Source organism: Mus caroli, chromosome 1 (assembly GCF_900094665.2).
Source record: "Mus caroli chromosome 1, CAROLI_EIJ_v1.1, whole genome shotgun sequence".
Classification (NCBI taxonomy): domain Eukaryota; kingdom Metazoa; phylum Chordata; class Mammalia; order Rodentia; family Muridae; genus Mus; species Mus caroli.
This window is the reverse complement of record NC_034570.1, coordinates 119,409,150-119,421,146: the sequence shown is the minus strand read 5'-3', so window position 1 is coordinate 119,421,146 and position 11,997 is coordinate 119,409,150. Positions and strand designations below refer to the sequence as shown.

The 11,997-nt window shown below is 43.4% G+C and overlaps 1 long non-coding RNA gene across 6 annotated transcripts in view; it reads left to right on the top strand.

The window, feature by feature from the left end:
- LOC110307712 overlaps nt 1–11,149 on the top strand; it is a 19,908-nt gene extending 8,759 nt beyond the window's left edge. For 2 of the 6 annotated variants that reach the window (XR_002379459.2, XR_002379467.2), the window contains exons 4-5: nt 5,599–5,754; nt 10,848–11,149. This is a non-coding gene — a long non-coding RNA (uncharacterized LOC110307712). Of the gene's footprint in view, nt 1–5,598; nt 5,755–6,478; nt 6,518–10,083; nt 10,124–10,216; nt 10,457–10,847 lie in introns of those variants that run through there. The other 4 variants (XR_003835322.1, XR_003835319.1, XR_002379464.2 and 1 more) reach the window with 4 other exon arrangements.
- The last annotated feature ends 848 nt before the right edge of the window (nt 11,150–11,997 follow it).

Below are 11,997 nucleotides of genomic sequence, written 5' to 3'. Positions count from 1 at the left end.
AAAAAAAGACATCGTATAATCATTGCCAAATCAAATTCAAAAGAATAACCACATGCCACAAAGAATCAAGAATTATAATTATTCCCCAATGTTTCCCAGGCCTGTGGCCAAAATATTGCAAACCTATCATTATTTAGACTTTAATTTTTTAAAAAAAGATGTATTTACTTATTATATGTGAGTATACTGTAGCTGTCTTCAGACACTCCAGAAGAGGGAGTCAGATCTCATTACAGATGGTTGTGAGCCACCATGTGGTTGCTAGGATTTGAACTCGGAAGAGCAGTCGGGTGCTCTTACCCACTGAGCCATCTCACCAGCCCTTAAACTTTAACTTTTGACTTGTTCTTCAGAGCTCAAAACTCCTCGGTCAGCTACACGCATTTTCCTGGGATGCTCTAATGATAAATGACATGGGCAAAGCTGCCAGGCAGTGGCTAGAGAGAGTCAAGTTAACCCTTAACTCAGCAGTTCTGCTAGCTCTCGACTTCTGCACGTTGCACACAATGACTCTCCTTAAGAGAGAGAGTCCCAGTGTTTTGGCTTAGTTTTACTAATATATACTTTTATTCAATCTATGCTTTCTTATCTATACATATCCAAAGGAGACCAGAAACTATTCTCAAATGTTGTGCAAAGCTCATTTCATAACTTCAAATAGTTTTTTTCCTTTCTGAATTAAATTATCCTGTGTTTGTGTTCCCTTATTGCATTTTTCCTTTATTCCCTGATTATGACTCTCATACTAATGCTTTTTCATAATTCCAATAAATTCCTTCACTTTCTGGTAATGGATCCTATATGACTCTAGCAGTACAGAGCTTTGTTTCATTTCCTAATATTTCTAAACATGATTTCTTCAAACTTTCTTTGCAAGTCAAACATTAATTGGGAACTACCATTGTTCAGTTATTACATCATTTCCAAGATGAGAGGGCACAGCATGCACCTGTACCATTAGGACTGTGCTGTGCCCTTATGCCTCAGTTTTAATTGTTTAAGAGTCATTACATCAAGGAACATCTAGCTTCACAGAATTCATCACAGCAGGAGAAGGAAGTAGGAAAGTCAGATATAATAGAATAATTATGCATACCAAGGCCAACTGAAAAGCAGTCATGCACAAATGGAATCTATAAAGCCGTTGTCCAGAGTTAAGGTTAGGGGCAATGGGAACAACTTTTTTTTTTTATTAGATATTTTCTTCACTTACATTTCAAATGTTATCCCCTTTCCTAGTTTCCCCTCAGAAAATCCCCTATCCTTCCCCCCTCCCCCTACTCACCAACCCACGCACTCCTGCTTCCTGGCCCTGGCATTCCCCTATACTGGGGCATAGAACCTTCACAGGACCAAGGCCCTCTCCTCCCATTGATGACCAGCTAGGCCACCCTCTGCTACATATGCAGCCAGAGCCATGAGTCCCACCATGTGCTTTCTTTGATTGGTGCAAACCCCTTCAGCTCCTTGGGTACTTTCTCTAGGTCCTTCATTGGGGACCCTGTGCTCTCTCCAGTGGATGGCTGTGAGCATCCACTTCTGTATTTGTTAGGCACTGGCAGAGTCTCTCAGAAGACAGCTATATCAGACTCCTGTCAGCAAGCTCTTGTTGGCATCTGCAATAGTGTCTGGGTTTGCTGGTTGTTTATGGAATGGATCCCCAGGTGGGGAAGTCTCTGGATGGTCCTTCCTTCAGTCTCTGCTCTGAACTTTGTCTCTGTGACTCCTTCCGTGGGTATTTTGGGAACAGCTTTTTTAAAGAGCTGTCTGAGGGTTTCTGAGACATCTCCATCTAGACATGCTGTGGGCAGTCCCTGTCATATAGCATGCTGTCCCCAGCACATTGTTTGTCTTCTTTCAAGGTATTTTATCCCAGTAACAGACACAATTTCCATTTCTAGCACTCTCTCTAGCTCTGTTTATATTTAGGCAATTAAATGTTCAAAAGTTAAAACAGAAACTAGCTATTGGACTTGAATTTTAAAAGCCTTGGCCTCAGTAGTGGATGGAAAGACTTTAAGCCACAGACTTGGGAAGAACTAGGGTGGAGACTAAATGTCTACTGTGCCTGACTAAATAAAGATCTCCCAGACAAGGGAAGAAGCTCAAAGAAGGAACAGAGCTTGTGGACACTGTGAGTCTAAGTTGGGGTAGGAGGAGTGTCCCTAGATCCTGGAATGAAAACAGCTTTATCCTCACGCACAGTGGAGGAAGGAGCAAGAAGGCAGGATGGAGCTTGTACCTGGACCTACAAGGCTTTGTGTGTGTGAGTAGAGTGGCCACAGCTCAACAGATATGTGGTGAGAGAGGTATATAGTGATCACAAAAGGAGGACGGAAGCAAAGCAGATATCAGGAGGCCTGGGGGAAAAGGGCAGGGGATGAGGGTGAGCCTCTGGCTCTGCATGTGTTGGTGACTGATGGAGAAGCATGGATCTACTCAACATCAGTGACTGTCCACACTAAATACTACTGCTTCCTGTAATTCCTGTGCCTACTGCATTAGTAACTTGTCCTATGGTAAAATATTTGACAAAAGTAACTTAAGGGATTTTGCTCAACAGTTTGAGGGTACAGTCATGGGAGCTGGAGTGTAAGGCACCTGGTCACATCACATCTATGGTCAGGAAGCAAAAAGAAAGATGAATGTTGATGCTCAGCTCATTTTCTTCTTCAGTCCTGGACTCCAGCCCATAGAATGGTGTGGTGGTTAAATTAAATGTCCTCATTGGTATAGGGAGTGGCACTATTAGGAGGTGTGGCTTTGTTGGAGTAGGTGCCTTGTTGGAGAATGGGGTTACTGGGGCAGGCTTTGAGGTTTCAGATGCTCAAGCTAGGCCTAGTGTGGTTCAGCCTTTTCCTGCTGCCTGCAGATCAAGATGTAGAACACTCAGCTCCTCTAGCACCATGCCTGCCTGAATACTGCTATGATGATAATGGACTAAACCTCTGAACTGTAAGTCAGCCCAAGTGAAATGGTTTTCTTTATAAGAGTTGCTGTGGCCACGGTGTTTCTTTGCAGCAATAGAAATCCTAACTAAGACAGATGATGATGCCCATGTTTAGGGTTGGTCTTCTTACCTCAATTAACCTAATGGAGAAACTTCTTCAGAGACATAATTCTTCTCCTGTCAAGTTTTCCTTCATGGTTAGCTTTCACACAGGAAGGGTAAAAAGATCAAAACATGAACTATACCATTGACTTATAGACTTTGATCCCTGGGCAAAAACACTATCTATTATATGTCAACCAATCAATTAATCTTTCTATCTATCTATCATCTATCTTTCCATCTGTCTATCTAATCTAATCTATCTACCTACCTATGTATCTATCTCCCTCTTAATATGTAAAATAGGACAACAATGGTAGATTCTACCTTGGGCTGTTGTAAGGGTTCAATTAGCTAAGATATGGAAGGCACATAAATCTACTGGCTAGTGGAAAGTAATGTACATGAAGTTTGTTGTTGTTCTCTTTATTGTTGTTATATAAGCTTGCTCGTGTTTAGTTAAAATGCCCAGATAAAAGAGACCTTGAAATAACTGAGGTAAGTTTCCACAATTTGATGGTTAAAAAAAATGTATTAGCAATTGTGCAGATTTATAGGAAAGTAGAAAAAAATTGCATTTTGCATCCATCTGCATATGACACTCCTGAAAAATTTGCAAGCTCCTTTAGGAATGTCAAGGGTCATTGTCTTAATTAGGTATAACAGGAGTTTTTGCTTTGTGCTCCCAGCAGGTTGCTTGCTTTCAGCCACCCACCCAGGAACTCTTTGAATCCATGAATGAAAAACACTCAGTTAGCTTATTTTTTGAAATGCCTTAGGCACTCAAAGGCTGGGCAGTTCTTTTTTTTTTTTTTTTTGAGACAGGGTTTCTCTGTGTATCCCTGGCTGTCCTGGAACTCACTTTGTAGACCAGGCTGGCCTTGAACTCAGAAATCCGCCTGCCTCTGCCTCCCGAGTGCTGGGATCAAAGGCGTGCATCACCATGCCCAGCGGCTGGGCAGTTCTAATCCTCCTGTGGCTAGCACACTTTTCCCTCTGTTACTTCTGGCTCAACACCTTCTAAATCTATCTTTAACTTCACTGCCCTGTTACCTTCTGTGAGGCCCACTGGTCTTTACTGTCCAAAATACTGGGCAGCCCTTCCTGGGGCCACTTTATTTCCTCCTACATTTCAAATGATCTTCCCTCTGCAGCTCTAAATCTCTTCCATTTCCCACTGTACAATGGTGATCTTTCATCTCCTCCCTCTCTGGCCCCCTTGTCCTAGCCCAAACAATCTAAGGGTCCCACCCCATCTCCCTTTGCTAGCTATTGGCTGCTGGCATCTTTATTGGTAGATCAAAACCCAAGTGGGGACAGTAACCTTTTGTGTTTGGACATGAAGATTTTTGATTGAATCAAAGCATTAGAATCAGTCTCCAACAGTTAGGTTTTTTTTTCCTTTCTTTTAATTGCTATGATAAAACACCATGATCAAAAACAACTTGGGAAGAAAAGGGCTTATTTGGCTTATACTTCCACTTCACAGTCCCTTATCAAAAGAAGTCAGAGCAGGAACCCTCAAAGATGGAACTCAAAGCAAGAACTGAAGCAGAAGCAATGAAGGAATATTGCTTTGGTTGAGTAAGCCTGCTTTCTTATATAACTCATGACCACCTTACCAGGGGTGACACCAACCACCTTCCTGTAGATGAACCCACCTACATCAATCATTAATTAAGAAGATGTCCCATAGGCTTGCCCACAGATCAGTCTGGTGGCAGCATTTTCTCAATTGAGGTTTCTGTTTTCTAAATGTCTCTAGCTTGTGTTAAGATGACAGAAAACTAGCCAGCAGCATAGTTTTCTGGAGACTTGGAGGAGATTGGGGGTTGATCATCTTACTGTAAGTAAGGCATGGAGTCAAGGGATGTGAGATGCCTGAGGAGGCATTGAGTGAACGGGTAAAATATTAGCTCACTGGGTAAAATAGTTACTACTTAAGCATGGGGATCCAAGTTAGATCCTTCAGCACCCATGCAAAAACCTGGGCATATAATAGCAAGCAGTTGTAATTCCAGTGCTGGGAAGATGGAAGCAGATGGATCCCTTGGGTCTGATCTCAATCTAACCTATGTGTGAGCTCCTGGTTCAGTGAGACACCCTGTATGAGAACTCAAGGCAGATATTACCAGTAACAAACAAACAAACAAACAAACAACAATAACAACAACAAAAACCCTCCTGAGATTAATCTTTGGTTGCACACATATGTCTACACATGTCCATGTGCTCACATGAACATATACATATACGGGCACAAGATGATAGGTTGAGAGGAAGGGAGTAGGGAACACTAGTGTGCAGGTGGAGGGTTAGCTTTCAAAAGAAAGGACCCTCTACCCTGCAAGGCAAGGCAACCAATCATCGTTGCTACCTTTGATCTTTGTGAAGTAGGAAGTGAGGTCATTCTCTGAGACGGAAGTTAAAGTTTACCATAACGACAAAAGCCAGCCTTCACATGGCTGGGTGACAAATAGCAGCGTCAGCACTCCAGCGCGGTTGGACTTTGCTTTTTAAAACTCTTCTTTTCCTCTTGTGTGCAGGTGCACATGGAAGCCAGAGGCATAGAGCATCTTCCTTTACATCATCTTTTTTTTTTTTTTGCAAGAGTCGCTCACTAAAGCCACAGATCTGACAAGGCTGGTTGGTTAGTGAACCCAAAGGATCTTCCCGTCTCCACTTCCCTGGCTGGATTACAGGTGTGTGTCATAGCACCCGGAGTTTTATATGATGCAGGGGATCCAAACCCAGATTTCACGCCTGTGCATCAAGCACTGTACTAACTGGGCTATCTTTCCAGCCTGCTTGTGAACATGGGACAGTATTTCAAGCAGTTGAATTGTCTACAAAATTATGTTGATAAAGGACTTCCACTGTCTCCCATTGTTAGTGTTCCCAGGGGTCACCATCGTCACTGTTCTGCTTGACCATGAAACACAGAGGTGACACTGCTCAGCTGCTCAGTCACAGTTCCCATTCGACCCTCACACCCATACATGATGCAGCTTACCTGTTTGCCTCAGCAACTGAATCAGTATCTGCACAGCCCTGTGCACCCTCTTCCAGTTATTTCCTAAACTACAGAGACTGTCCGGGTTCTCATCATATTTCATTAGCTTTGCCAGATCTGTGAAGTAAGGAGAGAATGCACTCAGGCTGGAGAGATGGCTCCCTTCGTAAAGCGATTGCCCTGTCAGCGTGAGGACCTGGATTTGATATCTAGCACTCAAGTGAAAACAGCTGGTACATACTTGTAATCCCAGCACTGAGGAGGGAGAGACAAGTACATACCTGTAGCCAGTTGGCCAGAGGAAGTTTAGCCTCCTTGATGATTTCATGGCATTCAATGCCTGAGAGGACACATTGTTTTTTGGTCTCTGTGAAAGACCCACAACATGAGGACTCCCCCATGTTCTGACTCAGGAGAGGCGACACCCCAAATCACTCACAAGAAATGGTCTTGCTGCAAACTGCAAGAGGATTTTTATTCAAGAGCGCTCTCCGGTCCACTGTCATACACCATGCAGGGGTAGAGGACCATGGCGCGCCAAGTAGCTGGGTAAGGGGGTATTTAAAGGAAGAAACCACAACTCAAGGAAGTGGGGAGGGCGTTGTTGGAAAATACCAAAGATACCAGTTAAGAGTCCTAAGGAAGTGCAAAGTCACAAGAGTCACAAGGAATACCTGGTAATTGTGCAGGTTATCTCTCAAGACCTTTTCTAAGAGCCCCTAACAATAGCACATTTGCATAGCGGGTTCTGGCAATGGTCAGGGTGACTTTCTTTGAATGAACACCCATTGAACCCAGGAAGCGGGTGGGTGGAGGAATGTCGCTATCTGTTTTATGATTAGCATACCTTGGAGCAATGAGTCACAGAGGTCACATTCCCAAGCCTGGGCCTAAAGGCCTAGAATTTTGTTTTTACATTATACTTTCATCTGTACCTATGTACATAAACACATGCACGAACACACACATGTACGTACGGCATTTGGGTGTGAGAACCACACCTTATTAGGGCTGAGGAAACATGTTCATTTCACTTTAAATCAAATACATGAGTGCGGGCTCCAAAGCTAGCACATTTCAATTTTATTCATCTTCCCCGCCACCCCCAACTATGACTTTGGATGAGGAATCAGCTCCTCTGCTGAAGTCTCTTCATTCACTATTTTTGGAGCAGATGACTAATTCAGAAATGAACAGTAGACATTTTACAGAGCTAGAGATAGTGTGCCAGGCACTCAGGATTTCAATGTAGTGTGCCAGGCATTCAGGATATCAGTGCTGAGCTGTCAATCATGGCACCGCTTTGCAACGTGATAAGTTGGAGAGGCAGAAACAAATACACGTGGAATCCACAACCTAGGGTGGAAAGGAAGAATTCTATACTGAGAACTCTGAGGATGAAAATCAATTCTTTTCCTATAGGGTTAAGGATAGGTTAGGAAAATTACAATTTCTCTCCATGAAATCCCAAATGTCAATCACCCAGTGGAATCTAAAAGCATTATATAGATGCTCCCCCCCCCCAATTCCTATCAGTTATATTTGTGTCAAGTTGACATACTCTAGAGTCATAGAGAAGTGATCCCTGATTGAGGTATTGCCTACATCAGATTGGCCTGGAGCATGTCTATGGGAGAGTATGATGGTTTGTATATGCTTGGTCCAGGGAGTGACACTATTAGGTGTGGCCTTGTTGGAGTAGGCGTGTCACTGTGGGTGTGGGCTTTAATATCCTAGTCCTAGCTGTCTGGAAGTGAGTATTCTGCTAGCAATCTTCAGATGAAGATGTAGACCTCTCAGTTCCTCTTGCACCATGCCTGCCTAGATGCTGCCATGTTCCTGCCTTGATGATAATGGACTGAACTTCCGAACCTTTAAGCCAGACCCAATTAAATGTTGTCCTTATAAGAGTTGACTTGGTCATGGTGTCTGTTCAAAGCAGTAAAACCCTAAGACAGGAGAGTATCTTCATTATTAATCGATGCAGGAGGACTCAGTCACTGTGGGAAGCATCATTTCTATGCAGGCAGTCCTAGGATGTCTAAGAGAGTTAGCTAAGGGCTGGAGAGATGGCTTAGTGGTTAAGAGCATTGATTTCTCTTTCAGAGGATCCAGGTTTGATTACAAGCACCCATACAGCAGTTCTCACAAGCTCTTTTGGCCTCCACTGACACGATGTATGCAAGTGGTACACAGACATACTTGCAGGGAAAACACCCCTGCCCCTCCCCATAATAAAGTAAATAAAATAAAACAAAATATTAGGAAAGAAGGCTAGCTAAGAATGAGCCATCAAAGCAGCATTCCTTCACTGTTTCTGGCTCCTTTCATTAAGGAATGTGACCTAGAAGTGTAAGTCAAATAAATCACTTTTCTTCCATTAAGTTGCTTTTGGATAGAATGTTTTCTTACAGCAACAAAAGGAAACTAGAACATCCCCAACATACACACACACACACACACACAAACACACACACATGGCGGGGGCAAAAAAATGCAATGGCTAGCCAAATTTAAAGAAGGACAATGTTTGCACATTTTGCACAGAGCATAGTTATATTAAAGCATTTCATTGTTTTTAGTGCTGGGCTTTCATCTTAGTGGTGGTGTCCTCAGAGGTCAAAAGAGAGCATAGAAGCTGGAGCCATCAGTATGTGAGCATGGGTGCTGGGCACCAGACACAGGTCCTCTGGAAGAATAACATGTGCTCACACGGCTAAGCCCACTCTCCAGCCACTGGGATCTTCTTACAGTCTCTGAGTGGTTGTGATGGTCACCAAGGTGAAGAAAGATGGAGGACCTTCAGAAATGTTCTGTGTAGGTGGAGGTTGGCAGAGGAAAAGCTGAAATAGGAACGAGGATGGGGAGTTTTAAAGATAGAAGAGTGGAGCTTATCCGAACTCCAGTAGAGTCATCCTTTTTGGTATCCTATATTCTGTATGTGAATTGTATATTAGCATCTTTATGTGCATGTGAGTAGGTAGATACATGTGCATGCATGTACACGTGGAGGCCACAGGTCAACCTTATGGTGTCATTCTTCAGGAACCATAGAACTTGACCCCCAATTTTCCAGTGTCCCTGAGTGGCATTGGGGGTACTGGTCCATTATCTTAATAACAGAGTATTCTACACATGCAGATTCATAATCCCAGACAGTGGCCATTTGTTGTTCTATAACTGTGGGCTGTGAGCTGTGGGTTTTGGAGTCCATTCTGTTTTAGAGAGAACCCAGAAGTCAGTAAGAAGAGGAGAGGCACACAGCTCATAGACCAGAGACCAGAACTCTCTGGCATGTTATGTTTGGATTCAGAATGTCTATGGACTAATTTTCCTCAAACAATTTTTATGCTATATTGAAAGTGTTTTCATTGGGGCTGGTGTCTTAGTTTGGATGTTATTGCTGTGAAGAGACACCATGACCAAGACAACTTGTATAAAGGCAAACATTTAATTCGAGCTGGCTTACAGTTTCAGAGTTTCAGTCCATTATCATCATGGAAGAAGCATGGCAGCGTGCAGGCAGACATGGTGCTTGAGAAAGAGCCAAGAGTTCTACATCTTGATCCAAAGGCAGCCAGGAGGAGGCTGTCTTCTGCAGGGAGCCAGGAGGAAGCTCTCTTCCATACGGGGTAGAACCTGAGCACTAGGAAACCTCAAAGCCTGCCTACTTCCTCTAACTAGGCTATACCTCCTCATGGTGCCACTTCCCATGGGCCAAACACATTCAAACCACCACAGCTGGAGAGATGGCACAGTGGTTAAGAGTAGTTACTGCTCTTTCAGAGGACCAGGGTTCAATCATAGCATCTATATGATGCCTCACAACTATTTTGACTTCAGTTCCAGGCCAACAGATGCTGTGGTGGTTTGAATAAAAATGTCCCCCATAGGCTCATAGGGAGAGTCACTATTAGGAGGTGTGGCCTTGATGGAGTAGGTGTGGCCTTGTTGGAGGATGTACATCACAAGGGGGTAAGCTTTAAGGTCTCAAGTGCTCATTTCCTGCTGCCTGCAGATCCAGATGGAGAACTCTTGGCTCCTTCTCCAGCACCATGTCTGCCTGCATGCTGCCATGCTTCCCACCATCATAATGATGGACTAAATCTCTGAACTGTAAGTCAGCCCTAATTAAATATTTTCCTTTACAGGAGTTGCTATAGTTATGGTGTCTCTCCACAGCAATCAAATCCTAAGATTGATACCTTCTTTTGACTTCCTTGGTCACCAGGCATGCAAATGGTGCCCAGACATTCAGGCAAGCAAAACACCCATACATATAAAATATAATGAAATAACCTTTAAGACATTTTCAGGGATTGACTCTGGTTAAGAGCACTGGCTACTCTTCCAGAAACCTGGAGTTTGGGGACAAGCACCCACATGGTGGCTCACTCTAGTTTCAGGAGATCTGATACCCTCTTCTGGCCTTTGTAGGCACCAGGTATACATGTGGTACACAGACATACAAGCCAGGCAGGATATCCATATAAACAAAATAAGCAAATATTTAAACCTTATTGTTTTCATACAGGTCTGTATTGGACACATTCCCTCCCTTCCCCCACTCTCCAGCTTCTCCTGTCCCCCTCACCATTAGTGATCTTTGTTCCCTTCTGCTTTCAGATACATTCATGATTTTATGGCACTTTGAAACCTAGGAACCATAATGAGAGAAAATGCATGACATTTGTCTTTCTGAGACTGGTTCCCTTAATAAGATTATCTCTCATTGCATCTATTTTCCTGTAAATGACATAACTTTGTTCTCCTTTGTCTTAGGGTTTTACTGCTGTGAAGAGACACCATGACCACGGCAAATCTTATAAAGGACATTTCATGGGGGCTGTTTCAGTGGTTTTGTCTTTTGTTATCTTGGTGTGAAGTGCGATGTGGTGCAGACATGGTGCTGGAGAAGGAGCTGAGAGCTCTCCATCCCCAGCAGCAGCAGGAGACTGTGCCATTCAATGCAGCATCATTACCTTAACACCTGCCTCCCACAGGGGCATGCTTCCTCCAATAAGGCCACACCTGCTCCAACAAGGCCACACCTCCTAAGAGTACCATTCCCTATAGGCCAAGCATTCAAACACATGAGTCTATCGGGGCCATTCCTATTCACACCATCACCTTCCACTCCCTGGCCCTCATAGGATAATGCAGAAATGCATTCAGTCCAACTTCAAAAGTCCCCACAGTCCAAAAGAGTCTCAATAATGTATAAAAGTCCTAAGTTCAAAGTATCTTCTGAGATTCATGCAATCTTTTAACTGTAATCCCCTATAAAATCAAAATAAAAATCAGATCACATACTTCCAACATGTAATGGCATAGGATATACATTACTGTTCCAAAACTTAGGGAAGGGAGCATAGTGAAGAGATACTGGACCAAAGCAAGACTGAAAACCAGCTGGGAAAACTCCAAACTCTGCATCTCCATGTCTGATGTCAAAGCATACTTCATATCTCCAATTCCCTCCATTTTAGTTGACTGCAACATACTTCTTTCACCTGGGCTGGTTCCACCCCCAGTTAGTAGCTTTCCTTGAAAGGTATCCCATAGCTCTGGCATCTCTAACATATTGAAATCCAGGCTTCAACTTTACAGCCTCACACAATGGACTCTGTGTATCCATGCAGGGACACCCCACTACACGCCTATCCTCACTGGATTTCCTTAGTCAAAGAGAGAGATTCCATAATCTTTTCTATTTTCAAAACCTTTTTATTGATTCTTTGTAAGTTTCACCTCATGTACCCACTCCTGCTCATCTCCCCATCTCTGTATGCCCTTGCAACCTACCCCCAAATAAAAACACAGAAACAACAACAACAACCAACAAAAGAAATCCTCAAAGCATAGAAAACCTCTCATTGTGGAAGCTGTCATATGTCACAGTGTGTCCCATAATACATCCCTCTGTCTACAC